The sequence below is a fragment of the Sceloporus undulatus genome, chromosome 1, assembly GCF_019175285.1.
Source record: "Sceloporus undulatus isolate JIND9_A2432 ecotype Alabama chromosome 1, SceUnd_v1.1, whole genome shotgun sequence".
Taxonomy (NCBI): Eukaryota; Metazoa; Chordata; class Lepidosauria; order Squamata; family Phrynosomatidae; genus Sceloporus; species Sceloporus undulatus.
In genome coordinates, this window is record NC_056522.1 from 203,497,589 (window position 1) to 203,517,338 (window position 19,750).

General features: G+C 38.4%; 1 protein-coding gene across 1 annotated transcript in view; it reads left to right on the forward strand.

Annotated features, from left to right (window-relative positions):
* Nucleotides 1–19,750, forward strand: part of TTN (titin) — a 333,475-nt gene that overhangs the window by 81,062 nt on the left and 232,663 nt on the right.

A 19,750-nucleotide genomic window follows, 5' to 3' on the forward strand; every position in this document is an offset into this window, starting at 1 on the left:
ACCATTTTAACCCACAATCAAAGGGATCAGAAAGGGCGTTTATTCTACTGTCTGCAAGTCAGGTAAGATTTCCCCAACCCCTTTGCAAGCAAAAAAAGAAAAAAAAATGCACAAAATAAAAATAGAAAGCTTTTCAGGCAGTTAAAACATGCATTCACAAGAACATGTCATTTCGAGATTCATTTTTGCTTGTTGATGAAGAAATTTCCACAGTTGGAAGAACGAACCGACAACGAACGATTTTCGTGTCAGAATCTTTAAAACAGAGCAAGGCGTTGCGTTTATTCGAACAAATATGGTGAGTGAATTTTTTTTTATGGATTTGTGATGAATCTGTAGCATGCCCATTATTTAATTTTATTTATAGCTATATCATTCCTTTTCATTTTTTATTTTAATATGGGATGAAAACTGCAGAGTATGCTGTAATATAATGCTATTCTCTTCCAGAATTGTTCTTTGGTGAAGAGCCAGAATATACAGAAAAACGAGCAGCTGGACAAGATGCTTTCACTGATTCTGAAGATCTTCTGAGCCAAGGATCTCCATCTGATCCGATGTGTAGAATCTCAGCCATGCGTTCCTGTACTGAAAAAATGAAACCTTCTTTCACACAAAAGTTAAAGTATAGGTCTGTTTTGATGGGAGAACCAGTTGTTTTTCAATGCAAATTAATTGCCTATCCTTTTCCCCAAATTACATGGTTTCATAACAATAGGCAAATTCCCAAAAGTCTCCGAAGAGTAGTAAAGACTGAGAGCTGCCTGGATATGCACAGCTCCAGCCTAGAGGTTAAAGAAGTTCAGGAGAGGGACTCAGGAAGCTATAAGGTTTTTGCTATTAACAGTGAGGGCTCAGCTGAGTCCACAGCATCATTGTTGGTAGCACATGGTGAGAAGCAAAATGCTAAATATCTAGAGTTTCTAAAAAGATCAGAGCATACCCGTGAGCACATAGAACGCATGGTTCAGAAAAGAAAAGATGACCGGCTTAAGGTTGACTTGAGGTGTATTGGTTCGCCATTTGATAAAAGGCAGGAAACTGAGAAAGCATTGACAGCTTTGTCCCCTACAAAGGGAATGGTTAGGACCATAAGCTTTGAAAGTATCCCCTCCTTAAAACAAGAATTTGTATATGACAAAGATCGGGTAAGAAACCAGCGTTTTGTTAGAGGAGAAAGTGAAAAAGAGGCTTTGCTTGATGAAGAAATAAAACTAAAATTGCAGCGTCTTCGACAGGCAAGGAAAACTATACTAGAAAAGAAAAAAATGTCTTTATCACAAGGAACAGCCGAGGTGAAGCTTGCATCTGTGAAAATTGTAGGGGTTAGGGAAAAGAGTGGCCTGTCAGCTAATCAAGTCTCTGTAGCATCTCAGGTAGAGACAAAGAGATCTGGTTTCCAGACCATAGAGCAAATCAATGAAAAGGCCATATTACCTACAATGTCAGACACTGAAGCAACAACCATAGCAAGTTCTAACAGGGGGCTTGAGAGAACATCAGAAGAATTTCAGATTAGAATGGAACGAATTCTGGGTCTTTCTGAGACTTCTAAGATTCCCCAAGAGTTAGCTGACAGAAGCAACAAGAAAGAAGTGTTCCAGACACAAAAAATAATGCCTTTTAAAGGAATATGTGAGCAACAGGTTGTGGAACAAGCTCTACAGACAACTGGGAACATGAGATGGATGGGCACTACTCGTGCTCAAAGCAAATCAGTAGAAGTAAGGATGGACAAAAAGGAACAGACTGAAGACTTCAAGGAAACAAAGGTGGTAAAGAAAAACCCATCACCCCTGGTCTATGTACTTTTCAGTGAAGATGTCAGTGAGACAAAAAAACCTGAAACCATGATGTCTAATACAATCACATTTAATGTTAATGAACCTACTCTTATTTCTGAGCATAAAGGAATGGGCAAAAGTGTAGAAACTACATCTTCAGTACATGAATACTCCCTTGAAACCAAAGAGGTCATATTGCCCAAGGTCACTGAAGTCAATACTGAGATAATGGAACATACTGTTAAACTGGAGAGTCCTGCTTCAAAATATCTGGAGCCATACCCCCCTTTCTTCATTAAGGAAATTGAATCTCAAGAGGTAAATGAAGGTGAAAGCTGTGTTTTTAGTTGTGATTTCCAATGTTCTCCACATGTCACAGTCGTTTGGTATAACAATGACAAACCACTACCACGTAGCAGTGAATGTGTCATTAACACCAAAGAAAATCATTCTACTTTGACATTCTCTGCCACTGGCCATGATCAGGAAGGGACCATTACATGTGTGATATTTAACCAGCATGGAACGGCTACAACATCAGGCATGCTAAAGGTGAAAGTAAAAGAAATGGCTGAATCTGAGGCACTCACTGCTTGTAAAATTGAGGTATCACCAGACTATACAGAAGAGGAGGAAGAACTAAGTTTGGCATTTGACAGTATTAAAAAAGTTGACACCATTGTAAGCACTGATAGCAGAGCTACTCTCTTGCTTCCGCAAGTTAATTTTCCTAGACCTTGCATTCCAGAACCTGATTTGCTTTCACTTCCTGTAGAAATCAAAATAACTGCTCCAACCCCAACTCCAGAACAAGATGAAGAAATTAAAGAAGTAATTCAGCGTATTGAGGTTGTGCCTGAAGAGCCCTCTGAAGAACAAACGTCTGCAGGAGTAAAGCACAAATTTAAATTTTCATTTGATGTGATTCATGAATCTCCCCAAATCATAAAAGAGCTTCAACAACATATTAGGTGTACAGAAGGGGATTCCATTGTTCTAGAATGCCTAATATATGCAGAACCTCTGCCAGTTGTAACATGGTTTCAGAATGATAGACTTTTGATTCCCACTGAATTTTTTTGCATTGAGGAAGACGATGGTATTTATAGATTGCGTATTTGCAAGATTTCCATATCTGATGCTGGTACATACAAATGTGTTGCTGAAAACAAAGCTGGTGCAGTAGAAACTGCTTGTGACGTCTCTGTCTATCCTATTGTAGAAATAATTTCTAACGGCATAGAACAAATTGGTCTCAAAGCTCTCCAAAGCCATGTTAAAGAGACCCGGGAACAGACTGAAAAAGAACATCAAGAAGATAATTTTGAATCTTCAGTAGGACAAATGGAAAGCAATATTAATGAGAAGATACACTGTGTAAGCCAGCAGTTCCACAGTGATAGTACACTAGGCTTCACAGAAGATGAAACAAGTATATCATCCAAGGAAAGGGAATCCTGCTTACCTAGTTATCTAAATGATATAATGCAGTCCTTACTTGCTGATGAAAGTGAAAGTTCTGATTTCCTGATCCAGGGTCAAAAAGAAGTATGTACAGGCACAATGTCAGAGACAGAGGAACCAAAAGTAGCCATTTTTTCAGGACTGGACACTCCCTTTGTAAATGAGTTAAGAGACACATCTCTTGAGCAAGAGAAAGTTAAAGTGGAAAGCATACACAAATGTACTGCTGTAGAAATGTCAGCAAGCAGCCAACTTGGAAAGGTTATGGAGAGCCATACAGAAAGAGAAGTGTCTGTTACTTTAGAAGGCACTTCGATATGTCATGATGTAGATTATGAAGTCAAGCACATAGAAGATAATGTCACTGTGTTAGAGAAAATGCAAAAGATTTCTAAAGACCTTAGTTTTACTGAGCTTGGTTCTGTAACTGGCCAGAGTGAATCAAGCATACATTCTGATAAGGAAACAAAGGAGTCTGCAGAAGCAAAGGATCAGGAATTCACAGAAGAACATCCAGATTTAGTGAGTTGTCAATATGTACCAACTCAAAGTACATCAAATGAAGAAATGTCTTCAGTTGACATCACAGAGATACAATTCAATGAAGTAAAAGAACAAATTTCCATTTCTGAGCAGGAACTAAGCGCCAAGGCATCCGTTGATCCCAACTTTTCCAGCCCTGTACTAAAAGCAGTGCAAGAAGACAATGATAGCCGTCAGAAAGATCAATGCTTTGCTCACATGTTTAGCATGAATTCTCAAGATATATCAGCTAAAGAAGAGGCTGGTATTTCATGCTTAAAAAGTATGCCTGATGAATTCCTAAGCACACCTCAGTCAGAAAAGCTAGATATTTTGAACCACAAGGAAAATATACCTAGCTTTGGGGATGAAAAAGAGAAAGAAATATATTTGATTGAAGATTTCACAGGAAATGCAAAGTCAGACCTACCTGAACTTGTATGTGATTTCAAACAAAATATTTCTATTGGAGAAAATATAGAGAAACATATTCAAGAGCAAACTGAAGCTCAGGAGCCCACTGATCTATATTCAGTTGTTGATGCAATTAATATTTCACTTGATGAAAAAACAGTCCATTCATATACAGAAAAAATTGAGAAAGAACAAAACAAACCCAAATCAGAGGACACATATGTCAAAGAAAAAGTTGTTTCTGAAATAATAGAAGCTAATACCAACAAGATCACAGAATCAGCACAAACAAATATATCAGCTCTAGAACAAAACAACTATTCTACTCAGTATATTTCTAATGAGCGTGAACATGAAAAGAAAGTGAACCATGCTCAAGAAGATATATTAAGCTATGAGAAGAAAGAATTAAATTTACATCTCACTCCTTTTGATACGGAAATGGTTGTTGAAAAGCAGGAGGAAACTGTTGTCAAAGATATTTCACACGTTGAAGGAAAAGAAGCCAACACAGACAAAACAATAAGTAGTAATGAGGCAGACACATCAATGGTTTATAATAGTAGGGACATCTACAAAGAAAGGAAAGCTATGGAGGAAGAGAAGTTTGATTTAAAGGAACTTTGTGCACAGGTAGAAAACGTTAGTCAAAACCAGGAAGATGCAATTGCTAAATCTCTATATTCTGCTTCTGAAGGAACACAACTAGATGCAGCCTCAAGCCTGGAAATTGCACAAAAGCCCTCATTATTTCTAGAGCAAGAAATAGTTTTCAGTCAAGCATTTTCCCAAGACAGTGAGCATGTGGAATATAGGATCAAGGAAGATATAATATCCCCGAAACATGCTACAGAAGATGTTGTTCAAGATCAACTTAGTCTTCAGCAAGAACATCTGCATACAAAGGATGAATGTCCTGTTTCTGTTTACTCAGATGTAGAACTTGTTTGTGAAAAACATGTTAAAAGTGAATATTCCCATGCTGAAAGCATGGAAGTTGACTTCACTACAAATGAACAAAAAAGTTTGTCACTCTCAGAGGAAACTGTAAATCAGGTTTTTGCTAAAGTGATGGAAGGAGATAATGCACAACAACATTCATTACCCCCCAATAGCGAAATATTTAATTTAAAACAAGCTTACTCAGATATAGAATCAAACAGTCAACTTCAAGACTCTGTGCAGCCAGAGGAAATATATTTCAAAAAACTCTCTTCTGCTTCTGAAGAAATGCAAGTTGAAACAGAGGCTAACATGCCCATAATGGAAAAAGAAAATGTTCATGAATGTGCTCCCCCAGAAAATCAAGAGATTAATTTCAAATTAGCCTTTCTGAATGTAGAAAATGTTGATCAACTGCAAGAAGAGAAGCCACTGCAGGAGGAAATATATCTCAAATTCTTGCATTCTGCTTCTCTGGGAACCGAGGCCTTACAAGATCAGCAGTTTATTCCTGTTGAAGATATTTCTAATCAAACCAAAGCCTTAAATGAAAGCATTAGCCTCAAAGAAGACACTTTGTCCCAACAGGACAAGCTAGAAACACAAGAGCCAATGTTCAGCCTAAAAGCACATGCTGCTTCTGTATCAAAAGAGTTTTCATTCAAACTAACTGAAACATTACAAAAAGAAGAGTGTTCTTTTAATCTGAAGTCTGCTTTTGAGATGATGGATACAGAAACAGAGAGTTTTGTAAAACAACTCCAAAGTGCAAATGTGTTCGAAAAGGAAATTTCCTTGAGTGAACAACTTCGTCAGAGCTATAAGACACGGGTGGAGGGAGAGAATTCCCCAGAACAAGAATTGCAAGCAGAAGCAGATTTGTCAGCCGCAGAGCTACTCAAGAAGGCTCTAGAAAGCACTGGTACTTATGATCAAGTAGACTCTCCTGTAAAACAGCACCTTGAGTCCCAGAGAAAGGTTTCTGAGGAGGAAGTGCTTAAGATGCCAGATGAAGCCTTTATATGGGGACAGCCAGAACCCACCCCGCTCAGTCAGTATTTTCAAAATGTAGTGAAAGAAACTGGTATCCCAGAACATAGTAACTCTGTAGGGATTGTAGCTCCAGGAGCTGATAGCTTCATATCTGATCTGAAAAAATCAGTTTCTGAGATGGTATCTCAAAGTGTTGATGAAACAGAGGAAGAAAGATCACATCTCATTAAATCTTCCTTTATCAAAGAAATGAGAAACTCTGCACTTGAAGGAAGTGATACCCAAGTAATCCCTGAGGAGCAGCATTCTATTGTTCAAGGGCCATTAGATACTTTAGACAAAGAACCCTCGTTGGCCCAGATCCTTTTAGCTTTGAAAAATGACTCATATGTAAACCAGGAAGGAGAAACAGGAGATTTAAGTCATCTTAAAAAACAAGAGTTTAGTACACAACCCCAACTTGAAAAACAACAGGAGACTAGTGAATTTACCAGTTCTCTAGGAAACCTAAAGGAAGATGTAACTGAAGTAACTACCCTTCAGAGTAAAGAATTAAATATGCCTCCTCCTGATGGCACAGATTTTTCTCTTGCAAAGTATTTGCTGGTTGCTGGCAAACAGGAAATTCCAGATACTAGAGACAGCTCATCAAAGACTCTGACCAGGGAGGGGTCTATCACATCTATGGAGGTTGAAGATGTTACGTTTAGCACTGTTTATGAATATTACAACCAACAGCAAGAACTGACTCGACCTTTTTCTCCTGAGTCAGAAATGTCTATTGATATTGATAGCATGAGTGGAGATGAAATGGTAGAATCTGAAGGATTCTACACACCACCATCATCAGTGGACAATTTTGAATCCTCCATGGCCGCTTATCACACACCAGTGGGCACCCCAGAACGGTATTCTACACCCTCAGAGGAACGGTATTCCACACCTTCAGAGGAACGGTATTCCACACCTTCAGAGGAACGGTACTCTACACCTTCAGAGGAACGGTATTCCACGCCTTCAGAAGAACGGTACTCTACACCGTCTCCTGGAAGTCCAATGAGGGCAACTACTCCAGCAGAGGGTTATAGAACACCTACTGGCTTTCTTTTGCAACAAAGAAGCTCTTCTCTGGAGGAGCTCCGTGCGGAAATGTTTGGTACACCCTGTGAAGCATTGGAACCAAAAGGAAATGAAATGCCTCCTGCATTTGTAAAACCACTCACTAAAAGAAAGATCTATGAGAACAGCACATTGCGCTTTATTGCAGAAGTCATAGGGTCCCCCATACCTGATGTGAAGTGGTACAGAAATAAGTCACTACTTGACCAAGATGAAAGAGTCAGAATACAAAAAGAAGGTGATATATGTATCCTGGAAATCCATAACATTGAAAAAACAGAAGGTGGAGAATATATGTGCCACGCAATAAATATCATAGGTGAAGCCAAAAGTCTTGCACAAGTAGAAGTGTTGCCTCGTGATGGGAGAGGTTTAGCTCTTCCTCCTCCAGTAACTCATCAACATGTTATACAGTTTGATATAGATCAGGGCCCAGCATCACGAACACCTTCTCCTCAGGAAATACTCCTGGAGGTAGAGCTGGATGAAACTGATATTAAGGAATGTGAGAAACAAGTGAAAATAGCCACTGTTCCTGAGCTTACTTCAGATAATCAGAGTATGATTGTATCTCTTGATGTTCTCCCTTTATCTCTGGTGGAACACACAATGGATTTACCCGGGAAAGAAAACAAAGATGTCAAAATTGACTTTGAAGTCACTGAAATGCCCCCACGATTCATCACTCCAGTGTCTGACATAGAGGTTCCAGAGAAATCTGAAGCATTGTTTCATTGTAGAGTCTTGGGATCTCCTGCTCCTGTAGTGCAGTGGTTTAAGGAGAGTAAGTGCATTGTTCCAGATGGAGAGAAGTATATTATTATAAGTGAGAATGGAAGTCATAGTCTTAACATTCAGAATGTGGTGCATTCTGACAGAGGTATGTATATGTGTAAGGCAATGAATACTGTTGGAGAATCCATATGCCGATGTGTCTTAGCTGTAACTGAATGCCAGAGGTCTCTTGAAGCGGGAAAGTGTGCAAATGAAGCAAATCTAGGTTCGGATAGCACTGCTGACAGGCCCCAAAAGATTGATTTGCTTGTTGATAATACTATCCAAAATGGCAGCCAGACAGAAATAGAACTGGAGTTTGAATTTGAACGTGACACTGATGATTCCCAAAAAGCTGTTAAGCTGATAGCTGTTACAGAAAAGGAGCAGGAAGAGGAAGGAGAGTCATGTGTAAACATTAATTTTGATGTATTTGCTGAGCCATCCAAGGAAGAGCAGATAGAATTTAAAGCAGAGAGCTCAGAGAGCTGCAGCTTTGAATTCCAAGTCACAGAAGCACCGCCAAAGTTTATAAAAAACATTTCTGATTGTGTTTCTTTTGTAGGCACCTCTGCATGTTTCCAATGCCTAGTAGCTGGTTCTCCAAAACCTGATATCAGTTGGTTCAAAAATGGGATCCTGATTCATGAAGAGAGATATTGTATAGAGGAGAGTCAGGAAGGTTGTCACAGCCTGGTTATAAGAAATTTAGTCCAAGATGATGAAGGAGAGTACAAATGTGTAGCAACAAACAAAGCAGGAATTTCCCATAGCATTGCTTTGTTAACAATTTGCTAAATATGCCAGTATCAAAATGTACTGAGTTTTTTAAAAGATGATAGATTTGCACTGTATTTGGAGGGCTGTTTATCTGTACAATGTAGCAGTAATTTCAGATGATGTTGGTAATTCATAGCATCCTTGTGAATGGAATTGACTGGCCCCATCCTATATTTGTAAGCTGCTGTAGAGTTGAAATGATGCTTAGGACTTCTTTGGGGCTACAGTACAGCCTGTGGAGATTATCACACTTTAAAAAATACGATTTGTCCCTGACGGGATACAGTTGCATTTCGGGATGTAAGCTGGTATTATTACATGGGAAATTGCTGCAGCTTCCGCTGGGTGGCTGCATCCTAGCTGCATCCTGGGTCCCACTGCACTTAGCTGGCTGGTTTACCAAAATGGAAGCTTGCCCTTTTGGAAAAGTGGCCGCCTAAGCGTGGCTCAGACCCAGGATGCAGCTGCCCAGTGGCAGCAGCAGCAATTTTCCATGCAATGATACCAGTTTACATCCCAAAATGCTACCATATCCCATCAGAGATAAGTGGCATTATTTTAAGTGCAATAATCTCCATAGTCTCCAATTAGTTCCATTGAAATTGACTCCTCATTCATCCTTGTAACAATATCATTGTAACTGTCATCCACATTTGTATACCATCCTTGTCTGATACATGTAAATATTCTTGTGTTATTTAAAGGTGCATTTACATTTTTGTTAAGAGGGTCTTGAAATATTTGATACCCATTTTTCTTGCAACTGATTCATTTGGGATTGTACCTTTTACTCTGCTCTGTATACAGTTAAATGCAGTTCTAGAAAAGAACTCAGATGAGGCTTTCTCCCTCACAATGTTGTATCAGAAAGTCACATTCTCTCTTGAACTGTCATGTTGTTTCTCTTTTGACAAAACCCCCACAAACTAAAATTGATCTCATCCCAGTATGAATCACAAGTAACCTAATGCCAGTGAAAATACCCTGATTCAAAGAGAATCAGAGAGAAAATTGGTCATGTGAGAGTTTTGTCACATTGTGGATTATATAAAACCTCCAGGATTTGTTTCTATTTTACCAGGCTAGAAATATCTGGAAGTGAGAGGAAAACAATATAAATCAGACAAATTTGCTAATGAAGCTAGTGTAAACAAAGTATTATGATGATAAACGTACTAAAAATTGTTTAAACCTAAACAAAGAACAATTATCTCTGGTGATTACATGGTTAAAATAAGACAAAACATCAAAACTATTTTAGGTCATGGCCTGATGTCAAACCATTTTATATATAAACCTAGAAGAACAGAGAAGAAGAAATTGAAAGTAATGCATGTTGTTTTCAAATATATGGACAGCTGTAGTACTTTCTACTCCACAATTCTTATCCAATAAAATAACAATAGACTTCAATTCAATGTGCACTTACAAGTTTAGTTAAAAGTAACAGAATTTTATTTTTGACAAAAGATGTCAAAATTGGGCTGTTTAATCCTATGTATACCAACTCAGGAGTAATTCCCCCTGAGTTCTGTTGAATATATTGCCAGGCAAGTGTGTACAAATAGCAGACATCATATGCTAAATATTATTAGGATAGAGTACACAATATAGTGATCACCACAAGAAGCATGATATCTGACTCAGACATAATTAATCACACAGATAAACTAAAATAAGCATTTAAAGTACATAGACGTAATCCACAGCTGGAAAAGAACAAAATAGGTTTGATATATTCACTACAAAACCATAAAATAACTATGAAAACAAGTGTACTCCTAAGAGGTCAGGCAGTTTGTTAGTATTAATTTCATCACTGATATTTAAAAGAAGCATGATAATTTATACTTACATTCATGATTTATATACTTAGTTATGTATCTGCATGTCTTTCTATCTATCTTTCTTTACTCAGGCTATCATTTGATATCTGTGGCTCTGGGAACCACATAATCCCAAAACTGACTCTGGATTAAACATGAATCAATCAAACTAATAATCTCTCGGTTTTTTCACATGACTAAAGAAATCTGAGAAGCAGTGAGAGAGAAGTGGCTTTGCCTGACCACATGCTATCACTTCAATTTTTCTTCCAGAGGAAAACTGTCATAAAAGCAAGCCTTTTGCCAAATTTATTTTTCCAGTATGGCAAAAGGCATGCTTTTACCACCATTTTCTTTAAGAAGTGAATGGAAGTGCTGCAACACCATATGGAGAGGCAAAGAGAAAGCCACTTCTCTCTTGCTGCATCTCCTAGCTTTCTTTTGTCCCGTGATAAGGCTCAAAGTATCTGTTATCATAGAATATTATTTAAAGCAATGACTGAATTTATGATTTGAGATAAAGATAGAGAGTAGGCCAAAGAGCCCATCCCCTGAGCAATCAATATCATGATCCGTCAAACATCAGCTTGGCTATGTGAGGAAATAAGCATCTTCCCACATGAATTTCAAACTATTTCAAACAGCATACACTAGATATACAGCTAATTCAGTGGGTTTAGTCTAGAGGGTTTGGAGAAAATAAATCCTAAACGACAGGTTCAGATGGGGGGGAGGGGACATAGGATAGGCTAATATTATTACTAGTGTTGTTTTCCTGATGTTTAAGTGGAATCTCCTTTCTTTTAATTTGAATCCATTGGTTCATGTTCTATTCTCTGGAGCAAAAGAAAACATTTCCTTGTGTTAAGATTAGAAAGAAATGTGATTCTCAATGAGAAAGAGAAAAAGAGAAGTTGTTATGGCAAATAGTGAAAATCTTATGCTGTTTCCAGCCTATCATTTTTAGCCCCAGTTGCCTGGAGTAAGATATATACTTATCAAAAGTAAAATTTCAATTATGCTAGGTATATATGGTAAAATATCAGACATTTATATCTAAAATTTAAGATGAGAGGGAGATAGGGAGTTCTTTTTATTTTTAGATGTATTGTACTAACACAAGGGTAGGCAACTCTTGGTTCTCCAAATGTTGTTCAGCTACAGTTCTCATCAGCCCTAGCTGTTGTAGCCAACAGTGAGTGATAGCAATATGCACAGTGCTCACTAATTTTTGCTTCCTCCAATACAAAAAGGATCTCTTGACTCTTGAGGCCCCCTCCCACCAGGGAAAGAAGAGCAGCTGCAAGATTCTTTGCATGTCAGGACTTCTTATGCAAAAAATTGTTTACGCATCTTTTTTCTTCACTGAAAATGTGATTCCCCCTCCCCCAGCGTAAAGTACAGGTTTTTGTGAAAGAACAATATTTTCTGCACAAAAGAGCTATTTGGGGTGAAGAAAAAAATTATCCCTTCCCTCATTTATCTGTAGAAAACAAGATTTCTACAAAGGAGAAAAAAAAAACATGTTATCTGGTGTAAATGAATTTTCCTATAAGAAGTCCTAGAGTGTAAACAGTGGCTGAAAGTTGTACAGAAAATGTCCAGATCCTGGGGAGGGAGAGGGAGAGAATGAACTAAGTGAAGATTTAAGTCCCTAGTGAGGGATGATGTGAGTGAAAGACCATTAATATGGAGAGATGCAACCTGCCTACCTCTGTAATAACCAACAATATGGATATGCAGGGTATTTCAGCACTCTTAATGACCACTGTAACAATGGCAATAGGCATTAAAATAGTTGTGGTTGTTTAAAATAATTGGCTAGTTATAGTTTAATTATTAAATACTTAGTAAAAGGACAAGAACTCAAAATGTTAAACGCTGAGGCATAAGAGAAATGACAGTATCTGATCCAACATTGAGCTGGGCAGAAATTGCACATAGTGCTATGTCCATTGTCATTCCCTGTACAGCTGACTGGTGTTAGTGAAGTACAGCTATCCTTGAATATTAGAGATATGCATTGAATGTATTGTACTGTCTGAAATTACAAAACCCATGCAGTTTCATTTTGCAGGGGTTCAACTACAGATCTGACTTCTCATTGACCTACAGTTCACACTATCTTTGCATGTATGTGGCCTGATCCTGAAGAAATAGGAGTACAAAGCACCAATTTCTTCAGATTAGCTCTGTTGGGAGTACACTATGATGTTTAATGAGCAAAATGACCCTTCATGTTGTTATCAGCTGTTAGGAGGTGTGCTTTCATCTGTAGCACCTTTTCCTCATCCCAACCTTCACTTGACGTCTCTCTCTTAAAGAAAGAGGGCAACACCCCCAAATTCCCCTACTCAAACCCAGTCTAAGGGATCTTGTAGTACCTTTGGTATTAACTGAGGTTGTAGCATAAGCTTAGACCAAGTCTATGAAAGCTTATGCTACAACTTTTTCCCCTCAGTTAGTCTCAAAGGTGCTACAATATCCCTTTGCATACTGATATTCCCGAATAACCTGACAATGCCTCTGAATTCTACCCCAGCCTAAGAGAGTTGTTCAGAACTAAGAATAGCTCCCAGTCTCCACTCTCAGATGCTTGTTGAAATAACAGAACAGCAGGAAGTCTTTACTTTCTTTCAGCAATTCTACAATTTCTCTGAATCAGGTCCATAGATTTTTCAGTGTGGGTTTTAGTGAAACCATTTACCAGATATTCCTGGTAAAAACAAAGATGGTTAGCTGGACATATAATCTCCAAACTAGCATGTAAACTATACATTTTTCAGTGTCAGTTCATATGTCTTCCCCCCCCCCCCCCCATGGTTACAGAGTCCTTTTTAAAGAGAGGGTTTAAAAAGCTTTACTTTTTCATATTCACTGTCACATTTAAAATGTTAGTGTATATATTGTTTTAATAAAAGTATAAAATACAATACTAGTCTTGGAGTTTTTTTCCATATTGAATATATGTTGATGAATTGATCTTGATTTTTAAGCACAGAAGGTTCTCATTTCAAAATAACTTCACATCTTCAACCAATCTTTACTAGATACCTGCAGTTCCCTGAGATCTGAATCTGAGAAAGTACTTTCAATTTCTACACTTACATAGGCAGAACATAACTGTGAATGCCTAGAATCTAGGTGCAGTGGCCTTCCCAGAGTGCTGCAGTCTCACAGACTTTCAGTTGCTTGGCATGAGTTGGGATGGGCGAAAACTTCATTGCTTTTCATTTTTAATCATAATTTAGCAAAATCTGAAAAAATTAAAATGTGGGAGAAAGGGAGAAACTGTTTGCCTGTCCTCTAGGCATGAGAAAGAATTTTATTAAAAATTTTTTTTAAAAAAGTAATACTAATATTTTACCCAAATTTGTAAAGTTCTAATGGGGGAGAAAGTTAACCAGATAGACTGTCCCATCCCTAGCTATGAGACAGATGAAGGAAACAATGTGGCACTGAGGATCCTGGGTTTTGTATGGGTTTGCAGACAGAGACTAATTATGTATGGTAGACATATACCCTTGAGTAATGAATGGGAGGGGGAAAGATGTGCTTGGTTAAAGTTTAAATCAACTTTATTTAAGCGAATGAAGACTAAATTAATTTCAAAGTGGCTATTTTTAAATCTGGACTGTGGTCCTGTCATCAAGTATATCCTACAACACATGTCATCCTTCAGCTTTCTCAGGGCACATTCCTAAAATAGTTCCATAAAGCCCACATTTGAAAAAAAAAAGGAAATACTTCACATTTCACAAAATCCAGAAGAATGTATCAGACTTAATTATTGTGGGTGTATTTTGTCATACAAAACATCCATATAAGCGGGGGGGGGGGGACAAAACAACATGAAATATTCACTTCATACCATATCACTGTGATATGCTATTGAATCATTATCTTTTTTAAAAAAATATTTGCCTTAGATTGTGGGTTAGATTGAGACCCGCTCTTTCACAAATGAAAAGGTTCCTTCCATTCACAGAATAGTTTTTAATTTGGTGGAAACATGGCGTGGTGGTGAAAAGTGTAGTTTTTACTGATTTCTCTTTCCTTGCTCTTCTCATGCCCCATACTATTTTGGAGGGATCCCTGCATTCTTCTGTAGCATATTTCAGGAAACACAAAGGGCTTCTGGGAGAAAGGTGAATTGGCATAAATTGCTTTATCCCAACCTGCTAGCAAGAAAATCCCATAAGTATGACTCTTCTCATGATATATCTATGGACAAATCCTCTGTTTGTTCATGAGAATTGAAATCTTAAATAAATGGCTGCAGACCCCTCCACCTTCTAGATCTAACAAAAACATTGGTAACCAACTTGGGTATGCAATCAAGTTGAACTTTTCACTTGTGCTCTGGCACCAAATTTTCTTGATTTAGCAAAAGGGGGGGTTACATTTTTGTGGTGGTTTCTGGTTTTATTTTGTTTTGTTTTTTCTCTTCTGATATTCATGGAAAAATGGCAGTGTCTATATACAGTGGACCCTTGTTATACTCTGGGGTTTGGTTCCAGGAACCCCCATGGATAACAAAATCCGTCTATGCTCAAGTCCCATTAAATATAATGACAGCAAAATGGTGTCCCTTATAAAAAAATGGAAAAATCAAGATTTGATATTTGAAATTTATACTTTTTTTAACATTTTCAAACTGTGGATGCTTGAATCCTTGTATAAAAAAAATCCATGTATAAGAAGGGTCAACTGTATAAGAAATCACATGCATGCACATATACACAAACACACAAAGACCAAACCCCATAGATAGGATAATGGCAGAAAAACTATCTAGTCCATATCTTGCCATTACATTTTTACATAAATATTCTCTAATGTACATATATTGACTTAAATTACTATGGGTTAGTATAAATGAGATTGTGATATAAACCCATTTCATGCAAAGATGTAATCTAAAACTTATGAATGTTTCCATTACCTTGAAGAATTGCTCCTATTAGCAATATTACAAAGCATTACCATAAATGTTCATTGGTTGATATTATCTGGTAGTGACTAGATTCAATTTTTCAAGGAAACATTTTAGTAAAATGTAAATTTTTTTCCCATACAGAGATGTCTAGCTCTATTATTGTGTCTGAAGAAAGAACCGAGAGTTACAGCAGCGGCCTACAATTATCTCCTAGAGATAAAACACTTGAACTCATGCCTGGAAATTCAGTTTATTCCAGCAGTTTAGAGGTGGCAAAGGAGAAGAGCAATGTTCCAACCTTCCTCAAGCATGTGTCAAATGTTGAAATAAGTTTGGGAGATTTAGCTAGACTCTCTGTGAGTGTTACTGGGAATCCAAAACCTCAGATACAGTGGTTTTTCAATAGTGTTAAACTTACTTCCTCTCCAGACTATAAATTTGTATTTGATGATGAAAATTATAGCCTTATTATTCTTTCCACAACATTCCATCATGAGGGGGAATATACTTGTATTGCCAGTAATATCCATGGAGAGACAACATGCAGTGCTTATCTGAAGGTAAATCCAGAAGGAGGTAACAGGGAACTGGAGACAGAATTAGTCAACAAGATTACTCAACCTCCATATTTTGTTAGGAAGCTAAGTTCTACCCAGTGTGTGGAAGGGGCTTCAGCTGTGTTTGAGTACCAAGTAACTGGAGAGCCAGCTGCTGAGATTCATTGGTTTAGGGGAAACTGCCAGATTTTCTCCAGTGCACGTTATACAATCATTCATAATTCAGATGGCTCTGGGTCACTGATGGTGAATAATTGTCAGAGAGATGATGGAGGTTTATATTTATGTAAAGGAATAAATTCCTTAGGTGAAGCAACTAGTAGTGCAGAACTCATTATTCTCCTAGATATCTCTTCTGCCTTTGCATCGAAGGAACAGAAATCTCCACATAAAAAGCGCAACAAGTTATATAAAGAGACTGCAAGTGAGCAGGCAACTGAATCACGTTTATATGCTGTTAAACTACCTGGTGATGACAGACACAATGGGCAGCAAGTGGTGCATACAATTGGAATAGAAGACAGACATTTGCTCCATAGTGAAGAGGTTGATGCTCTACATATGGCTTCTTACTCAACAGCTACTGTACAACAGGAAGCCCTTCTCACTCAACAAGCAGCTTTGCTTGAATCGCATGAAGTTGAGGAAGTTGTGGGCACCACTTCTCAGGTCACTAAAACAGTGGCTTTTACAGCTTTTGCTGCAAGTGAGGTGAAGGAGCACCCTTCTTTCATGGGGCAACATTCTGAGCCTATTCAAAGCCCACCTATAATGGAGTTGCTTAGCTCCCAGTTCCATCAAGTTTCTGATATCTGTTTACCTGTCGTGGAAGAAATAAACCAAGAAGACAAAGAAAAGGGGCTGCAAACCAGGCAGCCAGATATTACTGAGCCAAAGTTAGCTAAGGAAGAAAAAGCACAATTTGTCTCTGTTACTTCTGAAGAGAAATATGTGGTGAGTGCAGGTAAATCTGCTGTGCTTGCCATTCCAGGATCTGGGGAGGTGACAGCAACCAGTGAGCCCAAGCAAGCTGTGTGTGTTCCTAAAACTGAGGGCATCCAGAAATTGTCCAAGGAAGATGTTTTGGCCATCCAGGCACATAGCCAGGAGAAGGGCATACTAGTGCAAGAAGAGGGTAGATTTTTACAATCTGTGATTGCAGCAGAACAACATGAGATAAGTGAAGCTCATACTAAGGGACTTGATTATGCTGATACACCTGAAGAAGTTAGCCCAGTCAACGAATCATCAAGGCTACTGTACGTGCCCGTGATTGCCTCCAAAGAAACGTTCCCCAAAGAGTCTGTATTTGACACAATCATTGCAGAGCAGGAAATGGGCTCACTGAAACAGGACAGGCTTATCAAAACAGCCCTGGTTGCAGAAGAAAAGCAGCAACTCTCCAGTGAACACACAGAGGAGATTCCTGGGATAGACAACACAGTAATAGCAGACTTCCACCAAGAGGTTGAAAAGCCACTGTATTTGCCTATTGTATGTGGACAAGCCACCCTTCCTGCAGAAGAGCTTTTCTATCCTGGAGTACCAGTAGAAGAAGAAGCAATGTCCAGGAAAAGCTTAAATTTGTTACACTGCTCAGTAACAGAAGAACAGCTTTCCACCTCTTGCGACGATGCTAAGCCATTTCCTCCTCTGCAGAAGACAGTTAACATTCAGTCTGTTAAAGAACCTAGCTCTGTTCTGCACCTCCAAATGAGTCAAATTGACCAAGTATTGCCTAAGGAGGGCATTTTGGCTCTGCCAAAACCTGAATGCCAAATTGCGCTGCAGAAAGTTGAGATCATGTTTAAACGTGTGGTGACGTCTGAAGAAAAGACCCAGATAGCTGCAGAATCACTGGGAAACGTTCAGCATGGCATTGTCGGAGAAAAGCCCTTGGTTGTCACTGAGGCTCAGCTCCATCAATGCTTGATGACTGTAGCTGAGGAAATGCTATTGCCCAAAGAGCATATCCTCCCTGAAGCAGATAAAGAGCAGAAAGTAACCTTGAGCAAAGAAGATTTTCAAACAGTTATGCAGGCATCAGCTGTGATTGAAAAGAGGCCCTTGGATGCTGGACACATTGAGTCATTTAAAGACATTCAGGCCACAAACTGTGTGGTTATGTCAGAGCCCAGACTGCCTTCAGAATCCACTTGCATTGAAGAAGTAAGTGTTCCTATAGAAACTGCAAGTCTGTTAGAAGACACAGAGCAAGATTTTGCGGCACAAATCCATGAAGGACAGTCAGTCAGGCTTCCACTCACACTGGAAGAAAAACAGCCATTTGAGGAAGAGCACCTAGATCAACTCATAAGGCCAGAAGCTGAAAGGGTAAAGACACAGACACAAGCAGGAATGATTAAGGATGTGGTTGAAACACAGGAAAACAAAACTTTTTCCAAAGAAAACCATCTCATAGCTGAGGCTCCAGTATGCTGTAGTTCAGATAAGATGGCTCAGATAAGAAATGTCTTAAAAGTAGCTCTGATGAGTGAACAATGCCTGTTTTCTTCTGATTCAGTAGATAATATAAAAAGTGTTCAGTTAAAAAATGTAAAGGTAGTCAAAGAACCTAAATATATAACCTGCTCCTGCCTTATTACCCTGGGAAGTTCCAATACTGCAGAAATAACCTTTCCCCTTGAAGGAGTATATTCTCATTCAGCAGATTTAAAAAGTGAGTTGCAGGCTGTGTATCATCCTGTTGTTTATGAAGAAAAACACATTCTGATGTCTGAGGAACCAAATGCCATATCAGAACCAAAACACCATAGGTTGCCTATTTGTTCACTTTTTAGAGAAATGCATTCGATTACAGTAACCGATCAACCTCTTCAGCAGCAGTCAGTTAGTAATATTGGTTCACCTGAATTACAACATGCCAGAAGTAGCACTGAATCAAAAATACAAGCGGAGCAGCTTGTCACTGTTCAAGAAGTCAAAACTATGACATTAAAAGAGGAGATTAAAGATGTGGGTACAACCACACTAACACTTGATGTTCCTACAGCAGCTGTGCCTGCTGAGAAACCGATAGATGTTCTAACAGTGAGAGAAAGGAAAGAAGAACTTTTTGAGGAAAATGAGGAAGATGCACATATGGTTGAGGCAAGGAGACAAGAAGAAAAGATAGTGGGTGAGGTGTGTCCCATTTTGCACCAAACATTTGTAGACACTGTTGTTGAGGAAGGTGACAGTGTAAGTCTTACGGCCATTATAGCCAAAGTTAAAATGGTGAACTGGTATTTTGAGGGTAAACTTGTGTCTTCAGGTAATGAGTTCAAGTGTTTGCGAGATCATGACACATACACACTAGTAATCAACCAAGCAGTCAAAGAAGTACATCAAGGAGAATACATCTGTGAGGCTCTGAATGAAGGTGGAAAAACATCAACTGCAGCAAAACTCACAGTTGTAAAAAGAGGTTGGATGATGGGGATAAGACATTGCTTCCTTATTTTCACTAATTTTCTAACTAAATAGAACACGTATACATATTTGTATCTTTGTTATCATTTTGGATACAGATATAAGAAGTATATAGACTTCAGTAGTGCACCACCAAACTAATAAATCTTTTTCTTCTTCGAACTTTATTTCTAAATATATTTCTCAAATTACTCATTCTCACCT